This window comes from Rhipicephalus microplus, chromosome X (genome assembly GCF_043290135.1).
Source record: "Rhipicephalus microplus isolate Deutch F79 chromosome X, USDA_Rmic, whole genome shotgun sequence".
NCBI classification, from domain to species: domain Eukaryota; kingdom Metazoa; phylum Arthropoda; class Arachnida; order Ixodida; family Ixodidae; genus Rhipicephalus; species Rhipicephalus microplus.
The window spans coordinates 258,132,871-258,152,978 of NC_134710.1; the positions used below are offsets into that span (position 1 = coordinate 258,132,871).

General features: G+C 44.2%; 27 non-coding genes across 27 annotated transcripts; all 27 read right to left on the bottom strand.

The window, feature by feature from the left end:
- Positions 1–80: 80 nt before the first annotated feature.
- Positions 81–153, bottom strand: TRNAR-UCG (transfer RNA arginine (anticodon UCG)). The gene has a single exon. It is a non-coding gene; the product is annotated as a tRNA-Arg (tRNA).
- A 772-nt stretch (positions 154–925) lies between these two features.
- TRNAR-UCG (transfer RNA arginine (anticodon UCG)) lies at positions 926–998 on the bottom strand. The gene has a single exon. It is a non-coding gene; the product is annotated as a tRNA-Arg (tRNA).
- Positions 999–2,111: 1,113 nt separating this feature from the next.
- On the bottom strand, positions 2,112–2,184 carry TRNAL-UAG (transfer RNA leucine (anticodon UAG)). Its single transcript has one exon. It is a non-coding gene; the product is annotated as a tRNA-Leu (tRNA).
- Positions 2,185–2,792: 608 nt separating this feature from the next.
- On the bottom strand, positions 2,793–2,865 carry TRNAR-UCG (transfer RNA arginine (anticodon UCG)). Its single transcript has one exon. It is a non-coding gene; the product is annotated as a tRNA-Arg (tRNA).
- A 1,115-nt stretch (positions 2,866–3,980) lies between these two features.
- On the bottom strand, positions 3,981–4,053 carry TRNAR-UCG (transfer RNA arginine (anticodon UCG)). The gene has a single exon. It is a non-coding gene; the product is annotated as a tRNA-Arg (tRNA).
- A 97-nt stretch (positions 4,054–4,150) lies between these two features.
- On the bottom strand, positions 4,151–4,223 carry TRNAR-UCG (transfer RNA arginine (anticodon UCG)). Its single transcript has one exon. It is a non-coding gene; the product is annotated as a tRNA-Arg (tRNA).
- Positions 4,224–4,823: 600 nt separating this feature from the next.
- Positions 4,824–4,896, bottom strand: TRNAR-UCG (transfer RNA arginine (anticodon UCG)). The gene has a single exon. It is a non-coding gene; the product is annotated as a tRNA-Arg (tRNA).
- A 267-nt stretch (positions 4,897–5,163) lies between these two features.
- TRNAR-UCG (transfer RNA arginine (anticodon UCG)) lies at positions 5,164–5,236 on the bottom strand. Its single transcript has one exon. It is a non-coding gene; the product is annotated as a tRNA-Arg (tRNA).
- Positions 5,237–5,333: 97 nt separating this feature from the next.
- TRNAR-UCG (transfer RNA arginine (anticodon UCG)) lies at positions 5,334–5,406 on the bottom strand. The gene has a single exon. It is a non-coding gene; the product is annotated as a tRNA-Arg (tRNA).
- A 772-nt stretch (positions 5,407–6,178) lies between these two features.
- TRNAR-UCG (transfer RNA arginine (anticodon UCG)) lies at positions 6,179–6,251 on the bottom strand. Its single transcript has one exon. It is a non-coding gene; the product is annotated as a tRNA-Arg (tRNA).
- Positions 6,252–6,687: 436 nt separating this feature from the next.
- On the bottom strand, positions 6,688–6,760 carry TRNAR-UCG (transfer RNA arginine (anticodon UCG)). Its single transcript has one exon. It is a non-coding gene; the product is annotated as a tRNA-Arg (tRNA).
- Positions 6,761–7,538: 778 nt separating this feature from the next.
- TRNAR-UCG (transfer RNA arginine (anticodon UCG)) lies at positions 7,539–7,611 on the bottom strand. Its single transcript has one exon. It is a non-coding gene; the product is annotated as a tRNA-Arg (tRNA).
- A 263-nt stretch (positions 7,612–7,874) lies between these two features.
- On the bottom strand, positions 7,875–7,947 carry TRNAR-UCG (transfer RNA arginine (anticodon UCG)). The gene has a single exon. It is a non-coding gene; the product is annotated as a tRNA-Arg (tRNA).
- Positions 7,948–8,889: 942 nt separating this feature from the next.
- On the bottom strand, positions 8,890–8,962 carry TRNAR-UCG (transfer RNA arginine (anticodon UCG)). The gene has a single exon. It is a non-coding gene; the product is annotated as a tRNA-Arg (tRNA).
- A 433-nt stretch (positions 8,963–9,395) lies between these two features.
- TRNAR-UCG (transfer RNA arginine (anticodon UCG)) lies at positions 9,396–9,468 on the bottom strand. The gene has a single exon. It is a non-coding gene; the product is annotated as a tRNA-Arg (tRNA).
- Positions 9,469–9,564: 96 nt separating this feature from the next.
- Positions 9,565–9,637, bottom strand: TRNAR-UCG (transfer RNA arginine (anticodon UCG)). The gene has a single exon. It is a non-coding gene; the product is annotated as a tRNA-Arg (tRNA).
- Positions 9,638–10,234: 597 nt separating this feature from the next.
- On the bottom strand, positions 10,235–10,307 carry TRNAR-UCG (transfer RNA arginine (anticodon UCG)). The gene has a single exon. It is a non-coding gene; the product is annotated as a tRNA-Arg (tRNA).
- Positions 10,308–10,404: 97 nt separating this feature from the next.
- On the bottom strand, positions 10,405–10,477 carry TRNAR-UCG (transfer RNA arginine (anticodon UCG)). Its single transcript has one exon. It is a non-coding gene; the product is annotated as a tRNA-Arg (tRNA).
- Positions 10,478–10,574: 97 nt separating this feature from the next.
- On the bottom strand, positions 10,575–10,647 carry TRNAR-UCG (transfer RNA arginine (anticodon UCG)). The gene has a single exon. It is a non-coding gene; the product is annotated as a tRNA-Arg (tRNA).
- A 97-nt stretch (positions 10,648–10,744) lies between these two features.
- TRNAP-UGG (transfer RNA proline (anticodon UGG)) lies at positions 10,745–10,817 on the bottom strand. Its single transcript has one exon. It is a non-coding gene; the product is annotated as a tRNA-Pro (tRNA).
- A 775-nt stretch (positions 10,818–11,592) lies between these two features.
- Positions 11,593–11,665, bottom strand: TRNAR-UCG (transfer RNA arginine (anticodon UCG)). The gene has a single exon. It is a non-coding gene; the product is annotated as a tRNA-Arg (tRNA).
- Positions 11,666–11,926: 261 nt separating this feature from the next.
- On the bottom strand, positions 11,927–11,999 carry TRNAR-UCG (transfer RNA arginine (anticodon UCG)). The gene has a single exon. It is a non-coding gene; the product is annotated as a tRNA-Arg (tRNA).
- Positions 12,000–12,095: 96 nt separating this feature from the next.
- On the bottom strand, positions 12,096–12,168 carry TRNAR-UCG (transfer RNA arginine (anticodon UCG)). The gene has a single exon. It is a non-coding gene; the product is annotated as a tRNA-Arg (tRNA).
- Positions 12,169–13,111: 943 nt separating this feature from the next.
- Positions 13,112–13,184, bottom strand: TRNAR-UCG (transfer RNA arginine (anticodon UCG)). The gene has a single exon. It is a non-coding gene; the product is annotated as a tRNA-Arg (tRNA).
- A 5,126-nt stretch (positions 13,185–18,310) lies between these two features.
- On the bottom strand, positions 18,311–18,383 carry TRNAR-UCG (transfer RNA arginine (anticodon UCG)). Its single transcript has one exon. It is a non-coding gene; the product is annotated as a tRNA-Arg (tRNA).
- A 602-nt stretch (positions 18,384–18,985) lies between these two features.
- On the bottom strand, positions 18,986–19,058 carry TRNAR-UCG (transfer RNA arginine (anticodon UCG)). The gene has a single exon. It is a non-coding gene; the product is annotated as a tRNA-Arg (tRNA).
- A 947-nt stretch (positions 19,059–20,005) lies between these two features.
- TRNAR-UCG (transfer RNA arginine (anticodon UCG)) lies at positions 20,006–20,078 on the bottom strand. Its single transcript has one exon. It is a non-coding gene; the product is annotated as a tRNA-Arg (tRNA).
- Positions 20,079–20,108: the final 30 nt, after the last annotated feature.

The following is a 20,108-nucleotide window of genomic DNA, read 5'->3' on the forward strand; positions in this document are numbered from 1 at the left end:
GCGAAATGAATTGTAACAGAGAAGGTGCAGCATGCTATAACTCATTCAGCACCGGGAAGAAAATAACGAGGAAAAAAAACCGTCCGCGACAGGACTCGAACCTGCAGTCTTCTGATCCGAAGTCAGACGCCTTATCTATTAGGCCACGCGGACACTTCGCCTTTATTAGAGCGAAATGAAATGTAACATAGAAGGTGCAGCATGCGTTCACTCATTCACCACAGAGAAAAAATAACGAGGAAAAAAAACCGTCCGTGAAAGGACTCGAACCTGCAATAATCTGATCTGAAATCAGTTGCCTTATTCATTAGGTCACGCCGACACTTTTTTTATTAGAGATTTGAAATTCAAAATAGAAGGTGCAGCATGCTTTAACTCATTCAACACCGGGAAGTAAATAACGAGGAAAAAAAAACCGTCCGCGACAGGACTCGAACCTGCAATCTTCTGATCCGAAGTCAAACGCCTTATTCGTTAGGCAACGTGGACAATTTTTTTTGTTAGAGCGAAATGAAATGTAACAGAGAAGGTGCAGTATGCTTTAACTCATTCACCACCGGGAAAAAATAAGGAAGAAAAAAAAAGCCGTCCCCGACAGGACTCGGACCTGCAATCTTCTGATCTGAAGTCAGACGCATTTTCGATTAGGCCACGCGGACAATTTTACTTTATTAGAGCGAAATGAAATGTCACATAGAATGTGCAGCATGCTTTAACTCATTCACCACCGGGAAGATAATAACGAGGAAAAAAAACCATCCGCGACAGGACTCGAACCTGCAATCTTCGATCCGAAGTCAGACGCCTTATCCATCAGGCCACGCGGACACTTTTGTTTGTTTGTGAGAAATAAATGTAATAGAGAAGGTACAGCATGCTTTAACGCATTCACCACCGTGAATAAAAAATAACGAGGACCAAAACCCGTCTGCGACAGGACTCGAACCTGCAATCCTCTGATCCGAAGTCAGACGCCTTATCCATTAGGCCACGCGGACACTTCGCCTTTATTAGAGTGAAATGAAATGTAACATAGAGGGTGCAGCATGCATTCACTCATTCACCACAGAGAAAAAAATAACGAGGAAAAAAAAACGGTCCGTGACAGGACTCGAACCTGCAATAATCTGATCCGAAATCAGTTGCCTTATCCATTAGGTGACGCCGACACTTTCTTTTATTAGAGCAATTTGAAATTCAAAATAGAAGGTGCAGCATGCTTTAACTCATTCAACACCGGGAAGTAAATAACAAGGAAAAAAAACCGTCAGCGACAGGACTCGAACCTGCAATCTTCTGATCCGAAGTCAGACGCCTCATTCGTTAGGCCACGCGGACAACTTTTTTTATTAGAGCGAAATGAAATGTAACAGAGAAGGTGCAGTATGCTTTAACTCATTCACCACCGGGAAACAATAAGGAAGAAAAAAAAGCCGTCCCCGACAGGACTCGGACCTGCAATCTTCTGATCTTAAGTCAGACGCCTTTTCGATTAGGCCACGCGGACAATTTTACTTTATTAGAGCGAAATGAAATGTCATATAGAAGGTGCAGCATGCTTTAACTCATTCACCACAGGGAAGAAAATAACGAGGAAAAAAAAACCATCCGTGACAGGACTCGAACCTGCAATCTTCGATCCGAAGTCAGACGCCTTATCCATTAGGCCACGCGGACACTTCCGTTTGTTAGTGAGAAATTAAATGTACCAGAGAAGGTACAGCATGCTTGAACCCATTCACCATCGGGAATGAAAAAACCGAGGAAAAAAAAAAACCTTCTACCACAGGACAAGAATCTGCAATCGTCTGAACCGAAGTCAGACGCCTTATCCATAAGGCAACGCGGACACTTTTTTTGTTTGTGAGAAATAAATGTAACAGAGAAGGTATGCTTTAACGCATTCACCACCGTGAATAATAATAACGAGGAAAAAAAAACCATCCGCGACAGGACTCGAACCGGCAATCTTCTGATCCGAAGTCAGACGCCTTATCCATAAGGCCACGCGGACAATTTTACTTCATTAGAGCGAAATGAAATGTAACATAGAAGGTGCAGCATGCTTTAACTCATTCACCACAGGGAAGAAAATAACGAGGAAAAAAAACCGTCTGCGACAGGATTCGAACCTGCAATCTTCTGATCCTAAGTCAGACGCCTTATCCATTAGGCCACGCGGACACTTCGTCTTAATGAGAGCGAAATGAACTGTAACAGAGAAGGTGCAGCATGCTTTAACTCATTCAGCACCGGGAAGAAAATAACGAGGAAAAAAAAACCATCCGCGACACGACTCGAACCTGCAATCATCTGATCCGAAGTCAGACGCGTTATCCATCAGACCACGCGGACACTTCACCTCTATTAGAGCGAAATGAAATGTAACATAGAAGGTGCAGCATGCGTTCACTCATTCACCACAGAGAAAAAATTAACGAGGAAAAAAAACCATCCGTGACAGGACTCGAACCTGCAATAATCTGATCCGAAATCAGTTGCCTTATCCATTAGGTCACGCTGACACTTTCTTTTATTAGAGCAATTTGAAATTCAAAATAGAAGGTGCAGCATGCTTTAACTCATTCAACACCGGGAAGTAAATAACGAGGAAAAAAAAACCATCTGCGACAGGACTCGAACCTGCAATCATCTGATCAGAAGTCAGACGCCTTATCCATAAGGCCACGCGGACAATTTTACTTCATTAGAGCGAAATGAAATGTAACATAGAAGGTGCAGCATGCTTTAACTCATTCACAACAGGGAAGAAAATAACGAGGAAAAAAAACCGTCCGCGACAGGATTCGAACCTGCAATCTTCTGATCCGAAGTCAGACGCCTTATCCATTAGGCCACGCGGACACTTCGTCTTGATGAGAGCGAAATGAACTGTAACAGAGAAGGTGCAGCATGCTTTAACTCATTCAGCACCGGGAAGAAAATAACGAGGAAAAAAAACCATCCGCGACACGACTCGAACCTGCAATCATCTGATCCGAAGTCAGACGCGTTATCCATCAGACCACGCGGACACTTCGCCTCTATTAGAGCGAAATGAAATGTAACAGAGAAGGTGCAGCATGCGTTCACTCATTCACCACAGAGAAAAAAATAACGAGGAAAAAAAGCCATCCGTGACTGGACTCGAACCTGCAATAATCTGATCCGAAATCAGTTGCCTTATCCATTAGGTCACGCTGACACTTTCTTTTATTAGAGCAATTTGAAATTCAAAATAGAAGGTGCAGCATGCTTTAACTCATTCAACACCGGGAAGTAAATAACGATGAAAAAAAAAACCGTCCGTGACAGCACTCGAACCTGCAACCTTCGATCCGAAGTCAGACGCCTTATCCATTAGGCCACGGGGACACTTTCGTTTGTTAGTGAGAAATTAAATGTACCAGAGAAGGTACAGCATGCTTTAACCCATTCACCACCGGGAATGAAAAAACCGAGGAAAAAAAAAACCTTCTGCCACAGGACAAGAATCTGCAATCGTCTGAACCGAAGTCAGGCGCCTTATCCATAAGGCAACGCGGACACTTTTTTTGTTTGTGAGAAATAAATGTAACAGATAAGGTATGCTTTAACGCATTCACCACCGTGAATAATAATTAACGAGGAAAAAAAAAACCATCCGCGACAGGACTCGAACCGGCAATCTTCTGATCCGAAGTCAGACGCATTATCCATTAGGCCACGCGGACACTTCGCCTTGATTAGAGCGAAATGAAATGTAACATAGAAGGTGCAGCATGCTTTAACTCATTCACTACAGGGAAGAAAATAACGAGGAAAAAAAACCGTCCGCGACAAGACTCGAACCTGGAATCTTCTGATCCGAAGTCAGACGCCTTATCAAATAGGCCACGCGGACACTTCGTCTTTATTAGAGCGAAATGAAATGTAACACAGAAGGTGCAGCGTGCTTTAACTCATTCACCACAGGGAAGAAAATAACGAGGAAAAAAAACCGTCCGCGACAGGATTCGAACCTGCAATCTTCTGATCCGAAGTCAGCCGCCTTATCCATTAGGCCACGCGGACACTTCGTTTTTATGAGAGCGAAATGAACTGTAACAGAGAAGGTGCAGCATGCTATAACTCATTCAGCACCGGGAAGAAAATAACGAGGAAAAAAAACCGTCCGCGACAGGACTCGAACCTGCAGTCTTCTGATCCGAAGTCAGACGCCTTATCTATTAGGCCACGCGGACACTTCGCCTTTATTAGAGCGAAATGAAATGTAACATAGAAGGTGCAGCATGCGTTCACTCATTCACCACAGAGAAAAAATAACGAGGAAAAAAAAACCGTCCGTGAAAGGACTCGAACCTGCGATAATCTGATCTGAAATCAGTTGCCTTATTCATTAGGTCACGCCGACACTTTTTTTATTAGAGATTTGAAATTCAAAATAGAAGGTGCAGCATGCTTTAACTCATTCAACACCGGGAAGTAAATAACGAGGAAAAAAAACCGTCCGCGACAGGACTCGAACCTGCAATCTTCTGATCCGAAGTCAAACGCCTTATTCGTTAGGCAACGTGGACAATTTTTTTTGTTAGAGCGAAATGAAATGTAACAGAGAAGGTACAGCATGCTTTAACCCATTCACCACCGGGAATGAAAAAACCGAGGAAAAAAAAAACTTTCTGCCACAGGACAAGAATCTGCAATCGTCTGAACCGAAGTCAGGCGCCTTATCCATAAGGCAACGCGGACACTTTTTTTGTTTGTGAGAAATAAATGTAACAGATAAGGTGTGCTTTAACGCATTCACCACCGTGAATAATAATTAACGAGGAAAAAAAAACCATCCGCGACAGGACTCGAACCGGCAATCTTCTGATCCGAAGTCAGACGCCTTATCCATTAGGCCACGCGGACACTTCGCCTTGATTAGAGCGAAATGAAATGTAACATAGAAGGTGCAGCATGCTTTAACTCATTCACTACAGGGAAGAAAATAACGAGGAAAAAAAACCGTCCGCGACAAGACTCGAACCTGGAATCTTCTGATCCGAAGTCAGACGCCTTATCAAATAGGCCACGCGGACACTTCGTCTTTATTAGAGCGAAATGAAATGTAACACAGAAGGTGCAGCGTGCTTTAACTCATTCACCACAGGGAAGAAAATAACGAGGAAAAAAAACCGTCCGCGACAGGATTCGAACCTGCAATCTTCTGATCCGAAGTCAGACGCCTTATCCATTAGGCCACGCGGACACTTCGTTTTTATGAGAGCGAAATGAACTGTAACAGAGAAGGTGCAGCATGCTATAACTCATTCAGCACCGGGAAGAAAATAACGAGGAAAAAAAACCGTCCGCGACAGGACTCGAACCTGCAGTCTTCTGATCCGAAGTCAGACGCCTTATCTATTAGGCCACGCGGACACTTCGCCTTTATTAGAGCGAAATGAAATGTAACATAGAAGGTGCAGCATGCGTTCACTCATTCACCACAGAGAAAAAATAACGAGGAAAAAAAACCGTCCGTGAAAGGACTCGAACCTGCAATAATCTGATCTGAAATCAGTTGCCTTATTCATTAGGTCACGCCGACACTTTTTTTATTAGAGATTTGAAATTCAAAATAGAAGGTGCAGCATGCTTTAACTCATTCAACACCGGGAAGTAAATAACGAGGAAAAAAAAACCGTCCGCGACAGGACTCGAACCTGCAATCTTCTGATCCGAAGTCAAACGCCTTATTCGTTAGGCAACGTGGACAATTTTTTTTGTTAGAGCGAAATGAAATGTAACAGAGAAGGTGCAGTATGCTTTAACTCATTCACCACCGGGAAAAAATAAGGAAGAAAAAAAAAGCCGTCCCCGACAGGACTCGGACCTGCAATCTTCTGATCTGAAGTCAGACGCATTTTCGATTAGGCCACGCGGACAATTTTACTTTATTAGAGCGAAATGAAATGTCACATAGAATGTGCAGCATGCTTTAACTCATTCACCACCGGGAAGATAATAACGAGGAAAAAAAACCATCCGCGACAGGACTCGAACCTGCAATCTTCGATCCGAAGTCAGACGCCTTATCCATCAGGCCACGCGGACACTTTTGTTTGTTTGTGAGAAATAAATGTAATAGAGAAGGTACAGCATGCTTTAACGCATTCACCACCGTGAATAAAAAATAACGAGGACCAAAACCCGTCTGCGACAGGACTCGAACCTGCAATCCTCTGATCCGAAGTCAGACGCCTTATCCATTAGGCCACGCGGACACTTCGCCTTTATTAGAGTGAAATGAAATGTAACATAGAGGGTGCAGCATGCATTCACTCATTCACCACAGAGAAAAAAATAACGAGGAAAAAAAAACGGTCCGTGACAGGACTCGAACCTGCAATAATCTGATCCGAAATCAGTTGCCTTATCCATTAGGTGACGCCGACACTTTCTTTTATTAGAGCAATTTGAAATTCAAAATAGAAGGTGCAGCATGCTTTAACTCATTCAACACCGGGAAGTAAATAACGAGGAAAAAAAACCGTCAGCGACAGGACTCGAACCTGCAATCTTCTGATCCGAAGTCAGACGCCTCATTCGTTAGGCCACGCGGACAACTTTTTTTATTAGAGCGAAATGAAATGTAACAGAGAAGGTGCAGTATGCTTTAACTCATTCACAACAGGGAAGAAAATAACGAGGAAAAAAAACCGTCCGCGACAGGATTCGAACCTGCAATCTTCTGATCCGAAGTCAGACGCCTTATCCATTAGGCCACGCGGACACTTCGTCTTGATGAGAGCGAAATGAACTGTAACAGAGAAGGTGCAGCATGCTTTAACTCATTCAGCACCGGGAAGAAAATAACGAGGAAAAAAAACCATCCGCGACACGACTCGAACCTGCAATCATCTGATCCGAAGTCAGACGCGTTATCCATCAGACCACGCGGACACTTCGCCTCTATTAGAGCGAAATGAAATGTAACAGAGAAGGTGCAGCATGCGTTCACTCATTCACCACAGAGAAAAAAATAACGAGGAAAAAAAGCCATCCGTGACAGGACTCGAACCTGCAATAATCTGATCCGAAATCAGTTGCCTTATCCATTAGGTCACGCTGACACTTTCTTTTATTAGAGCAATTTGAAATTCAAAATAGAAGGTGCAGCATGCTTTAACTCATTCAACACCGGGAAGTAAATAACGATGAAAAAAAAAACCGTCCGTGACAGGACTCGAACCTGCAATCTTCTGATCTGAAGTCAGATGCCTTATTCATTAGGCCACGCGGACAATTATTTTTATTAGAGTGAAATGAAATGTAACAGAGAAGGTGCAGTATGCTTTAACTCATTCACCACCAGGAAACAATAAGGAAGAAAAAAAAGCCGTCCCCGACAGGACTCGGACCTGCAATCTTCTGATCTGAAGTCAGACGCCTTTTCGATTAGGACACGCGGACAATTTTACTTTATTAGAGCGAAATGAAAAGTCACATAGAAGGTGCAGCATGCTTTAACTCATTCACCACCGGGAATAAAATAACGAGTTAAAAAAAAACGTCCGCGACCGCACTCGAACCTGCAATCTTCTGATCCGAAGTCAGACGCCTTATCCATTAGGCCACGCGGACAATTTCATTTGTTAGTGAGAAATTAAATGTACCAGAGAAGGTACAGCATGCTTTAACCCATTCACCACCGGGAATGAAAAAACCGAGAAAAAAAAAACCTTCCGCCACAGGACACGAATCTGCAATCGACTGAACCGAAGTCAGACGCCTTATCCATAAGGCAACGCGGACACTTTTTTTGTTTGTGAGAAATAAATGTAACAGAGAAGGTATGCTTTAACGCATTCACCACCGAGAATAAAAATTAACGAGAAAAAAAAAACCGTCCGCTTCAGGACTCGAACCTGCAATCTTCTGATCCGAAGTCAGACGCCTTATCCATTAGGCCACGCGGACAATTTTACTTTATTAGAGCGAAATGAACTGTAACAGAGCAGGTGCAGTTGCTTTAACTCATTTAGCACCGGGAAGAAAATAACGAGGAAAAAAAACCATCCGCGACGGGACTCGAACCTGCAATCTTCTGATCCGAAGTCAGACGCCTTATCTATTAGTCCACGCGGACACTTCGCCTTTATTAGAGCGAAATGAAATGTAACATAGAAGGTGCAGCATGCGTTCACTCATTCACCACAGAGAAAAAATAACGAGGAAAAAAAACCGTCCGTGAAAGGACTCGAACCTGCAATAATCTGATCCGAAATCAGTTGCCTTATTCATTAGGTCACGCCGAAATTTTTTTTATTAGAGATTTGAAATTGAAAATAGAAGGTGCAGCATGCTTTAACTCATTCAACACCGGGAAGTAAATAACGAGGAAAAAAAAACCGTCCGCGACAGGACTCGAACTTGCAATCTTCTGATCCGAAGTCAAACGCCTTATTCGTTAGGCAACGCGGACAAATTTTTTTGTTAGAGCGAAATGAAATGTAACAGAGAAGGTGCAGTATGCTTTAACTCATTCACCACCGGGAAAAAATAAGGAAGAAAAAAAAAGCCGTCCCCGACAGGACTCGGACCTGCAATCTTCTGATCTGAAGTCAGACGCCTTTTCGATTAGGCCACGCGGACAATTTTACTTTATTAGAGCGAAATGAAATGTCACATAGAATGTGCAGCATGCTTTAACTCATTCACCACCGGGAAGAAAATAACGAGGAAAAAAAAACCATCCGCGACAGGACTCGAACCTGCAATCTTCGATCCGAAGTCAGACGCCTTATCCATTAGGCCACGCGGACACTTTTGTTTGTTTGTGAGAAATAAATGTAACAGAGAAGGTACAGCATGCTTTAACTCATTCACCACCGTGAATAAAAAATAACGAGGACAAAAAACCGTCTGCGACAGGTCTCGAACCTGCAATCCTCTGATCCGAAGTCAGACGCCTTATCCATTAGGCCACACGGACACTTTCGTTTGTTAGTGAGAAATGAAAGTTACCAGAGAAGGTACAGTATGCTTTAACCCATTCACCACCGGGAATAAAAAAAACGAGGAAAAAAACCGTCGAAGACAGGACTCGAACATGCAATCTTCTTATACGAAGTCAGACGCCTTATCCATTAGGCCACGCGGACACTTTCTTGATTTGCGCAATTTGAAATGTAACAGAGAAGGTGCAGCATGCTTTGACTCATTCACCAACAGGAAAAAAATAAAGAGGAAAAAAACCGTCCGCCACATGACTTGATCCTGCATTTTTCTGATCCGAAGTCAGACGCCTTATCGATCAGGCCACGCGAACAATTTTACTTTATTAGAGCGAAATGAGATGTAACATAGAAGGTGCAGCATGCTTTAACGCATTCACCACAGGGAAGAAAATAACGAGGAAAAAAAACCGTTCGCGACAGGACTCGAACCTGGAATCTTCTGATCCGAAGTCAGACGCCTTATCCATTAGGCCACGCGGACACTTTTGTTTGTTTGTGAGAAATAAATGTAACAGAGAAGGTACAGCATGCTTTAACGCATTCACCACCGTGAATAAAAATAACGAGGAAAAAAAACCGTCTGCGACAGGACTCGAACCTGCAATCTTCTGATCCGAAGTCAGACGCCTTATTCATTAGGCCACGCGGACAATTTTTTATTAGAGCAAAATTAAATGTAACAGAGAAGGTGCAGTATGCTTTAACTCATTCACCACCGGGAAACAATAAGGAAGAAAAAAAAGCCGTCCCCGACCGGACTCGGACCTGCAATCTTCTGATCTGAAGTCAGACGCCTTTTCGATTAGGCCACGCGGACAATTTTACTTTATTAGAGCGAAATGAAATGTCACAAAAAGGTGCAGCATGCTTTAACTCATTCACCACCGGAAAAAAATAAACGAGAAAAAAAACCGTCCACGACAGGACTCGAACCTGCAATCTTCGATCTGAAGTCAGACGCCTTATCCATTAGGCCACGCGGACACTTTCGTTTGTTAGTGAGAAATTAAATGTACCAGAGAAGGTACAGCATGCTTTAACCCCTTCACCACCGGGAATGAAAAAACCGAGGAAAAAAAAAACCTTCTGCCACAGGACAAGAATCTGCAATCGTCTGAACCGAAGTCAGACGCCTTATCCATAAGGCAACGCGGACACTTTTTTTGCTTGTGAGAAATAAATGTAACAGAGAAGGTATGCTTTAACGCATTCACCACCGTGAATAATAATTAACGAGAAAAAAAAACCGTCCACGACAGGACTCGAACCTGCAATCTTCTGATCCGAAGTCAGACGCCTTATCCATTAGGCCACGCGGACAATTTTACTTTATTAGAGCGAAATGAAATGTAACATAGAAGGTGCAGCATGCTTTAACTCATTCACCACAGGGAAGAAAATAACGAGAAAAAAAAACCGTCCGCGACAGGACTCGAACCTGGAATCTTCTGATCCGAAGTCAGACGCCTTATCCAATAGGCCACGCGGACACTTCGTCTTTATTAGAGCGAAATGAAATGTAACACAGAAGGTGCAGCGTGCTTTAACTCATTCACCACAGGGAAGAAAATAACGAAGAAAAAAAACCGTCCGCGACAGGATTCGAACCTGCAATCTTCTGATCCGAAGTCAGACGCCTTATCCATTAGGCCACGCGGACACTTCGTCTTTATTAGAGCGAAATGAAATGTAACACAGAAGGTGCAGCGTGCTTTAACTCATTCACCACAGGGAAGAAAATAACGAGGAAAAAGAACCGTCCGCGACAGGATTCGAACCTGTAATCTTCTGATCCCAAGTCAGACGCCTTATCCATTAGGCCACGCGGACACTTCGCCTTTATTAGAGTGAAATGAAATGTAACATAGAAGGTGCAGCATGCATTCACTCATTCACCACAGAGAAGAAAATAACGAGGAAAAAAAAACCGTCCGTGACAGGACTCGAACCTGCAATAATCTTATCCGAAATCAGTTGCCTTATCCATTAGGTCACGCCGACACTTTCTTTTATTAGAGCAATTTGAAATTCAAAATAGAAGGTGCAGCATGCTTTAACTCATTCAACACCGGGAAGTAAATAACGAGGAAAAAAAAACCGTCCGCGACAGGACTCGAACCTGCAATCTTCTTATACGAAGTCAGACGCCTTATCCATTAGGCCACGGGGACACTTTCTCGATTTGCGCAATTTGAAATGTAACAGAGAAGGTGCAGCATGCTTTGACTCATTCACCAACGGGAAAAAAATAAAGAGGAAAAAAACCGTCCGCCACATGACTTGATCCTGCATGTTTCTGATCCGAAGTCAGACGCCTTATTCATTAGGCCACGCGGACAATTTTTTTTATTAGAGCGAAATGAAATGTAACAGAGAAGGTGCAGTATGCTTTAACTCATTCACCACCAGGAAACAATAAGGAAGAAAAAAAAGCCGTCCCCGACAGGACTCGGACCTGCAATCTTCTGATCTGAAGTCAGACGCCTTTTCGATTAGGACACGCGGACAATTTTACTTTATTAGAGCGAAATGAAAAGTCACATAGAAGGTGCAGCATGCTTTAACTCATTCACCACCGGGAATAAAATAACGAGTTAAAAAAAACCGTCCGCGACAGGACTCGAACCTGCAATCTTCTGATCCGAAGTCAGACGCCTTATCCATTAGGCCACGCGGACAATTTCATTTGTTAGTGAGAAATTAAATGTACCAGAGAAGGTACAGCATGCTTTAACCCATTCACCACCGGGAATGAAAAAACCGAGAAAAAAAAACCTTCCGCCACAGGACACGAATCTGCAATCGACTGAACCGAAGTCAGACGCCTTATCCATAAGGCAACGCGGACACTTTTTTTGTTTGTGAGAAATAAATGTAACAGAGAAGGTATGCTTTAACGCATTCACCACCGAGAATAAAAATTAACGAGAAAAGAAAACCGTCCGCGAGAGGACTCGAACCTGCAATCTTCTGATCCGAAGTCAGACGCCTTATCCATTAGGCCACGCGGACAATTTTACTTTATTAGAGCGAAATGAAATGTAACATAGAAGGTGCAGCATGCTTTAACTCATTCACCACAGGGAAGAAAATAACGACGAAAAAAACCGTCCGCGACAGGACTCGAACCTGGAATCTTCTAATCCGAAGTCAGACGCCTTATCCATTAGGCCACGCGGACACTTCGTCTTTATGAGAGCGAAATGAACTGTAACAGAGAAGGTGCAGTTGCTTTAACTCATTTAGCACCGGGAAGAAAATAACGAGGAAAAAAAACCATCCGCGACAGGACTCGAACCTGCAATCTTCTGATCCGAAGTCAGACGCCTTATCTATTAGTCCACGCGGACACTTCGCCTTTAATAGAGCGAAATGAAATGTAACATAGAAGGTGCAGCATGCGTTCACTCATTCACCACAGAGAAAAAATAACGAGGAAAAAAAACCGTCCGTGAAAGGACTCGAACCTGCAATAATCTGATCCGAAATCAGTTGCCTTATTCATTAGGTCACGCCGAAATTTTTTTTATTAGAGATTTGAAATTCAAAATAGAAGGTGCAGCATGCTTTAACTCATTCAACACCGGAAAGTAAATAACGAGGAAAAAAAAACCGTCCGCGACAGGACTCGAACCTGCAATCTTCTGATCCGAAGTCAAACGCCTTATTCGTTAGGCAACGCGGACAAATTTTTTTGTTAGAGCGAAATGAAATGTAACAGAGAAGGTGCAGTATGCTTTAACTCATTCACCACCGGGAAAAAATAAGGAAGAAAAAAAAAGCCGTCCCCGACAGGACTCGGACCTGCAATCTTCTGATCTGAAGTCAGACGCCTTTTCGATTAGGCCACGCGGACAATTTTACTTTATTAGAGCGAAATGAAATGTCACATAGAATGTGCAGCATGCTTTAACTCATTCACCACCGGGAAGAAAATAACGAGGAAAAAAAAAACCATCCGCGACAGGACTCAAACCTGCAATCTTCGATCCGAAGTCAGACGCCTTATCCATTAGGCCACGCGGACACTTTTGTTTGTTTGTGAGAAATAAATGTAACAGAGAAGGTACAGCATGCTTTAACGAATTCACCACCGTGAATAAAAAATAACGAGGACAAAAAACCGTCTGCGACAGGACTCGAACCTGCAATCCTCTGATCCGAAGTCAGACGCCTTATCCATTAGGCCACGCGGACACTTTTTTTTTTTTTTTTTTTTTTTTTTTTTTTCTTTATTGCCTTTTAATAACCACAAGCAAAGGAAATACATACAAAATATGTACACTTACTAAAACACCAGCTTCAACTTGGCCAGTGCACTTGGTTTAAAAAGGCTTCACAGAAGCCAATTGGTCGAGCACAGGTAACCACTCGGGGGGTTCAGGCAGCGCTTTAAACACGTCTCGTGTATACAGCATACTCTCAACAAAATAGTCTCTCGCTGAACGTGCGTCTACACGCATATGTCGAACATCCATTCTTGTCCTCCACACACTATGCATGCAAAGCAACATTAACATGTCACTCGGCACTTCCCCTGCAGCTGCACACGGAAGAAAACGGATTCCAAAAGCGTTGATAGGTAGTTCTTTTTTTATAGTCCGTTGTAGTACGTCCCACAAGAACACAGCATCATGGCAGTCGAGAAAGATATGATTTATCGTTTCTGGTTTGCCGCAGATTAGACAGTTGACGGGCCACGGTACAAAAAGCCCTTTACTTTTTAGCCATGGCAGTACAGGGAGAGTGCCGGTATGCACTTGAAAGAAGAATGTTTTGACAGAGGGTCTGACCGGCATTCTCTTAACACGTTTAAACACGTCACGCTCAGAACCTAGCCTGCACGAAGCTCGGTAGACGGGCACTGGCAGGAAGACATCAAGAAGGTCTCGATACAGTTTCTTTTTTGTCACGTCGGACAAGTATTCGTACGAAAATCTTTCCTTGAGCAGGCGTGTAGCTGTAACTACTTCTCGCAAATAAGGACTGAGTGGTCCAGCTTCGAAGGAAAAAGATGACACGACGAAATCAGATAAGGGGGTCTGCAGTCTTGCTTGGATCACAGTTCTCAAGAAATTGTCAGTTTGATCTCGAGCGAACATGAATCTGCTCACCAACTGCTTAAAAAACAAATGCAAAAGCCCCAGACCACCATATTTTACCCTATGAAATAAATTGCACCGGCTCGTGCGCTCCCACTGCGACCCCCATATAAAGGTCGCGAATACTCGGTGCATTTTCTGGACCGAAGTGCGGGTCATGGTTAACACTTGTAATACATAAAACACTTTTGCAATCAGAAATACATTGCACACGGACGCTTTTGCAAACATTGATAAATTGCGACCTCCCCACTTATCAGTACAATTTTTAATGCGTTGACGTTCCTCAGACCAATACTCCGTAGCATTGCGGTAGTGATCCAAAGGCACACCGAGGTACTTTCCGGGCATGATTTTCCAATTCATGTTACAGTAAACTTCGGGTGTGCTTTGCCACTGGCCATGCCAAACGCCTAGACATTTTGGCCAACTAATTGCGCTGCCCGTTGCTGCACAGAATTCCCTAGCTATTCGTACAACTTCTTGCACACTTTCTTTGTCACTGCAAAACACTGCGACGTCATCAGCATAGGCTAAAATTCTAATTCCACTGGTCAGAAACGTATACCCTCTTATACTTGGTGATGCAAGTATTCGTAAACAGAAGGGCTCTAAGTAAAGCGCGAAAAGGAGTGGCGACAAGGCACAACCTTGCTTCACGCTCGAGCGCACAGGAATTGAAGCACTTACTTCTTTGTTGATTACTAAATTAGCCCTGCAGTCATGATACACCATTCTAACGCCTTCTGTAATGACAGTTCCTACATTCACATGTTCCAGCAACAAAAACAAAATTTCATGTACGACTTTATCGAACGCTTTGTGCAGGTCTAGCTGAATCATGGCCACGCGGTCATTATTTGCATCACAGCATTCTAGAATACTTCTGGTTACGTGTATATTTGTGAATATGGTTCTGCCCTTAATCCCACATGTCTGATGCGGGCCGACAAGGGATGTGACAACACTTTGGAGCCGTCTTGCTAGGACCTTCGTGTATATTTTATAGTCAGTGTTGCTCAAACTGATAGGTCGGTAGGATTCCACTGAAAGTAGCTTTGCGGGGTCATCGGTTTTGGGGATTAATACTACGTGTGCTGTCCTAAATGAATGAGGTGTTTGCTGCTTGTCGTAGCATTCTCTGATCACTCGGTGTAATGCCAGTGCCATTTCTGTCTTAAAAAATTTGTATATGGCAGCACCAAGCCCATCCGGCCCTGGTGACTTGCCGTTACCCAGGTTATCTATAGCTGATTCAATTTCTGCCACAGTGATTTCTACTTCCAGTAGCTCCCGCTCAGAGTCTTCCAATCTCGGCATAAGGGTCAGAAAGTCCTCTTTGAATCGTTCGGGGTCATTGATTGTATGGCTAAGGAGTTGCGTATAAAACTCAAAAAAGGCGTGTTTTATCTGTTCGCGGTCCCGGGTAATGTAATTGCGGTATCGAATTTCATTTATCTCTTTGTTTGCTGCATGTTTCTTTTCTTCACTGAGCACCCGCTTAGTGGGCGTTTCACCCATCCACAGCCGTTCAGTGCGAGCCCTTATCATTGCTCCGCGGTACTTTTCGTCGTCGATGAATTCGAGCTTTGCTTTCGCCTCCTTTATTTCTTTCTTAAATTTTCCCGGCACTTCATTTTCTACGCTTAACATGTAGTCTAGTTCGCTTTGTAACTGCCTCTCTTGTTGCCTTTCCCGATTACGTAATACACAGGCTCTTTCAATCGCTATCATCTTTATATCACACTTCATTTGCTCCCACACAGCTATGAAGTTATTGGTCTCCAAACGAAGAGCATTTGAAAGACATTCTTTGGTTTTTGTGACAAATATTTCATCTTGCAGCAGCTTTTCATTAAATTTCCATAGAAACCAATTAAACTTCGCAGCCTTACGTTTTTCGCCAATGTTGACCTTGACCAGACAATGATCACTAAAACTAAGATGTTGAATTTGATAAGATGAGCATAGTGGCACCAACTTTGCCGACAAATATATTCTGTCTAACCTCGCGTGCGAATGACCTTGAAAGTGCGTATATCCTACTTCACCCTCTCGCGTCATTACATAACCGACATCTTCCAGCCCTGTCTCGTTCACTATTTTATTCAACAGCTCAGCACTTCTATCGCGCACATTGAAGCTCGTTGTCTTATCCTCAGCTCTACAGACACAATTGAAGTCCCCTAGAACCACAACATTTCTTTCCGTTTTCAAGAATCCTTCAATCGCTCTGAAAAAAAATTCCCGTTCGTGCGATCTATTCGGTGCATAAACACACACAACGCGCCAAGGCATTCCAGAAACACTGAAGTCGCACACAACCAGCCTACCGCTATCGCAGGTAGACACATTTTCAACAACCGCGATACTACTACGTATGAAAACGACACAGCCTCCTGACCGCCCAACAGCATGACAAACGCAGACATTGTACCTAGAGCGAAAAACTTGAACCATTTGCTCCGTTTGTTCTTCACTTTCCATTTTAGTTTCTTGTACAGCCAGGAGGTCTATGTCGTTTTCTAACAAAATGCGACTAATCTGGCATTGTCTCCTGCGCGAACACAGGCCTCTTGAGTTCAACGTCGCGATGCAAATACCAGTTTTAAAGTTAGTCGCCATTTCTTGAAGGTTGTTTCGTCAGGTGTCATACTCACGTCGCAACAGTGGTTGCGTGTGCTCAGCGTAGAAAGCCTCGGAACGTCTCCTCCGCTACGGCGGGGCCGACGTTTGAGTGCCCCTACGGTCAGGAGACAGGTTTGGTCGTGGTTTAAAGGTAGGCCGACGACCAGTCGCCGTCTTTGTTGGAGGTTCATTGATGGCCGACGTGTCAACATTTCCGGTACGGTCAGGTGTTTCACGAGCTCGCTTAAAAGCGATAGCACCGGCCTTGGTCATCTCGGCGTCCGTTGCTTCCGGGCCGCCCTCTCGCGCAGCTGAAGATGACTTGCTCGCTGCTGTAGCGTCGTTCTCTACTGCTGCCGTGTCTAAATTCGTTCCTGGCGCACCGGAGTGCTTGTCGCCTTTATTGGTAGATTCCAGTGCGGCCCCAGAAGACTGTTCAGGGGGCGTGGCAGGGCCTTCCGTATAACCGTCTTCCCTGCTCGCTTCTTCGGCATCCACGGCATCCATCAGGTGTTCAGACACTTCGTCTGTTTGGCCTGGGCCCGCAATGCTGGCGTACGACCTCACACAGTGGGCGTCATCGTGGCCATAGCGACGACAGACCCCACAGCGCGGCACGCGGCAATCCCGTCGAATGTGTCCGATAGCCCGGCATCGGAGGCATAGCGGTGCTCTGCCAGGAATTACGACGAGCGCCATATCCTCCGCAACTCGCAGTTGGTGTGGCAGGTCGTCCACGGACACGCCCGCGTGTAGCCTCAGCGTGACCGACCGCGTGGTTGAACCTTTATCATTGCAACCCTGCACCTTCCATTTATCTCTGCTTATCTCGGTCACTTTTCCGTAGGGCGTTAAGGCGACTCGCACAGCCTCGTCCGGCACGCCATGAAGAAGCCAGTACAACTTCAGCCGCACACCTCGATCACGGGGGTCAACCACCATACAGCGATGGTCCTTTAGATCAAAAGACTCCGCCGCCAGCATCTTCTTTTTACCCTCATCATCCTTGAACGTCACTGCCCATACATGATTCATTTGGTATGCCCCTAGGGCAACCACTTCCGGCAGCAGCGAAAGACGAGCAAGGCTGTCTCGGACATGCTCCACTCGATATGGCCTGGCTTTCAAGTTTCCGTGCAAAAAAACCGTGTGCAAAACGGAATCACCTGAAGGCAGCTGAGGCAGAACAACCTGGAAATCTTCGCCTGGCTTTTCGGTACACCTGATACCGCGGCCCACACGGGCCGCTGAAACCGCCCCTACGCGGGAGCACATGATAAACACGTCCGTTCACTGTCGTGGCCGGAAGTGGAATCCTCCACGCGGACACTTCGCCTTTATTAGAGTGAAATGAAATGTAACATAGAAGGTGACATGCATTCACTCATTCACCACAGAGAAAAAAATAACGAGGAAAAAAAACCGTCCGTGACAGGACTCGAACCTGCAATAATCTGATCCGAAATCAGTTGCCTTATCCATTAGGTGACGCCGACACTTTCTTTTATTAGAGCAATTTGAAATTCAAAATAGAAAGTGCAGCATGCTTTAACTCATTCAACACCGGGAAGTAAATAACGAGGAAAAAAAAACCGTCAGCGACAGGACTCGAACCTGCAATCTTCTGATCCGAAGTCAGACGCCTTATTCATTAGGCCACGCGGACAATTTTTTTTATTAGAGCGAAATGAAAGGTAACAGAGAAGGTGCAGTATGCTTTAACTCATTCACCACCGGGAAACAATAAAGAAGAAAAAAAAGCCGTACCCGACAGGACTCGGACCTGCAATCTTCTGATCTGAAGTCAGACGCCTTTTCGATTAGGCCACGCGGACAATTTTACTTTATTAGAGCGAAATGAAATGTCACAGAGAAGGTGCAGCATGCTTTAACTCATTCACCACCGGGAAGAAAATAACGAGGAAAAAAAAAACCATCCGTGACAGGACTCGAACCTGCAAACTTCGATCTGAAGTCAGACGCCTTATCCATTAGGCCACGCGGACACTTCCGTTTGTTAGTGAGAAATTAAATGCACCAGAGAAGGTACAGCATGCTTCAACCCATTCACCACCGGGATTGAAAAAACCGAGGAAAAAAAACCTTCTGCCACAGGACAAGAATCTGCAATCGTCTGAACCGAAGTCAGACGCCTTATCCATAAGGCAACGCGGACACTTTTTTGTTTGTGAGAAATAAATGTAACAGAGAAGATATGCTTTAACGCATTCACCACCGTGAATAATAATTAACGAGGAAAAAAAAAACCGTCCGCGACAGGACTCGAACCTGCAATCTTCTGATCCGAAGTCAGACGCCTTATCCATTAGGCCACGCGGACAATTTTACTTCATTAGAGCGAAATGAAATGTAACATTGAAGGTGCAGCATGCTTTAACTCATTCACCACAGGGAAGAAAATAACGAGCAAAAAAAAACCATCCGCGACACGACTCGAACCTGCAATCTTCTGATCCGAAGTCAGACAAGTTATCCATCAGACCACGCGGACACTTCGCCTTTATTAGAGCGAAATGAAATGTAACATAGAAGGTGCAGCATGCGTTCACTCATTCACCACAGAGAAAAAAATAACGAGGAAAAAAAAACCGTCCGTGACAGGACTCGAACCTGCAATAATCTGATCCGAAATCAGTTGCCTTATCCATTAGGTCACGCCGACACTTTCTTTTATTAGAGCAATTTGAAATTCAAAATAGAAGGTGCAGCATGCTTTAACTCATTCAACACCGGGAAGTAAATAACGAGGAAAAAAAAAACCGTCCGTGACAGGACTCGAACCTGCAATCTTCTGATCTGAAGTCAGATGCCTTATTCATTAGGCCACGCGGACAATTATTTTTATCAGAGTGAAATGAAATGTAACAGAGAAGGTGCAGTATGCTTTAACTCATTCACCACCGGGAAACAATAAGGAAGGAAAAAAAGTCGTCCCCGACAAGACTCGGACCTGCAATCTTCTGATCTGATGTCAGACGCCTTTTCGATTAGGCCACGCGGACAATTTTACTTTATTAGAGCGAAATGAAATGTCACATAGAAGGTGCAGCATGCTTTAACTCATTCACCACCGGGAAGAAAATAACGAGGAAAAAAAAAACCATCCGCGACAGGACTCGAACCTGCAATCATCGATCCGAAGTCAGACGCCTTATCCATTAGGCCACGTGGACACTTTCATTTGCTAGTGAGAAATAAATGTAACAGAGAAGGTATGCTTTAACGCATTCACCACCGAGAATAAAAATTAACGAGGAAAAATAAAACCGTCCGCGACAGGACTCGAACCTGCAATCTTCTGATCCGAAGTCAGACGCCTTATCCATTAGGCCACGTGGACAATTTTACTTTATTAGAGCGAAATGAAATG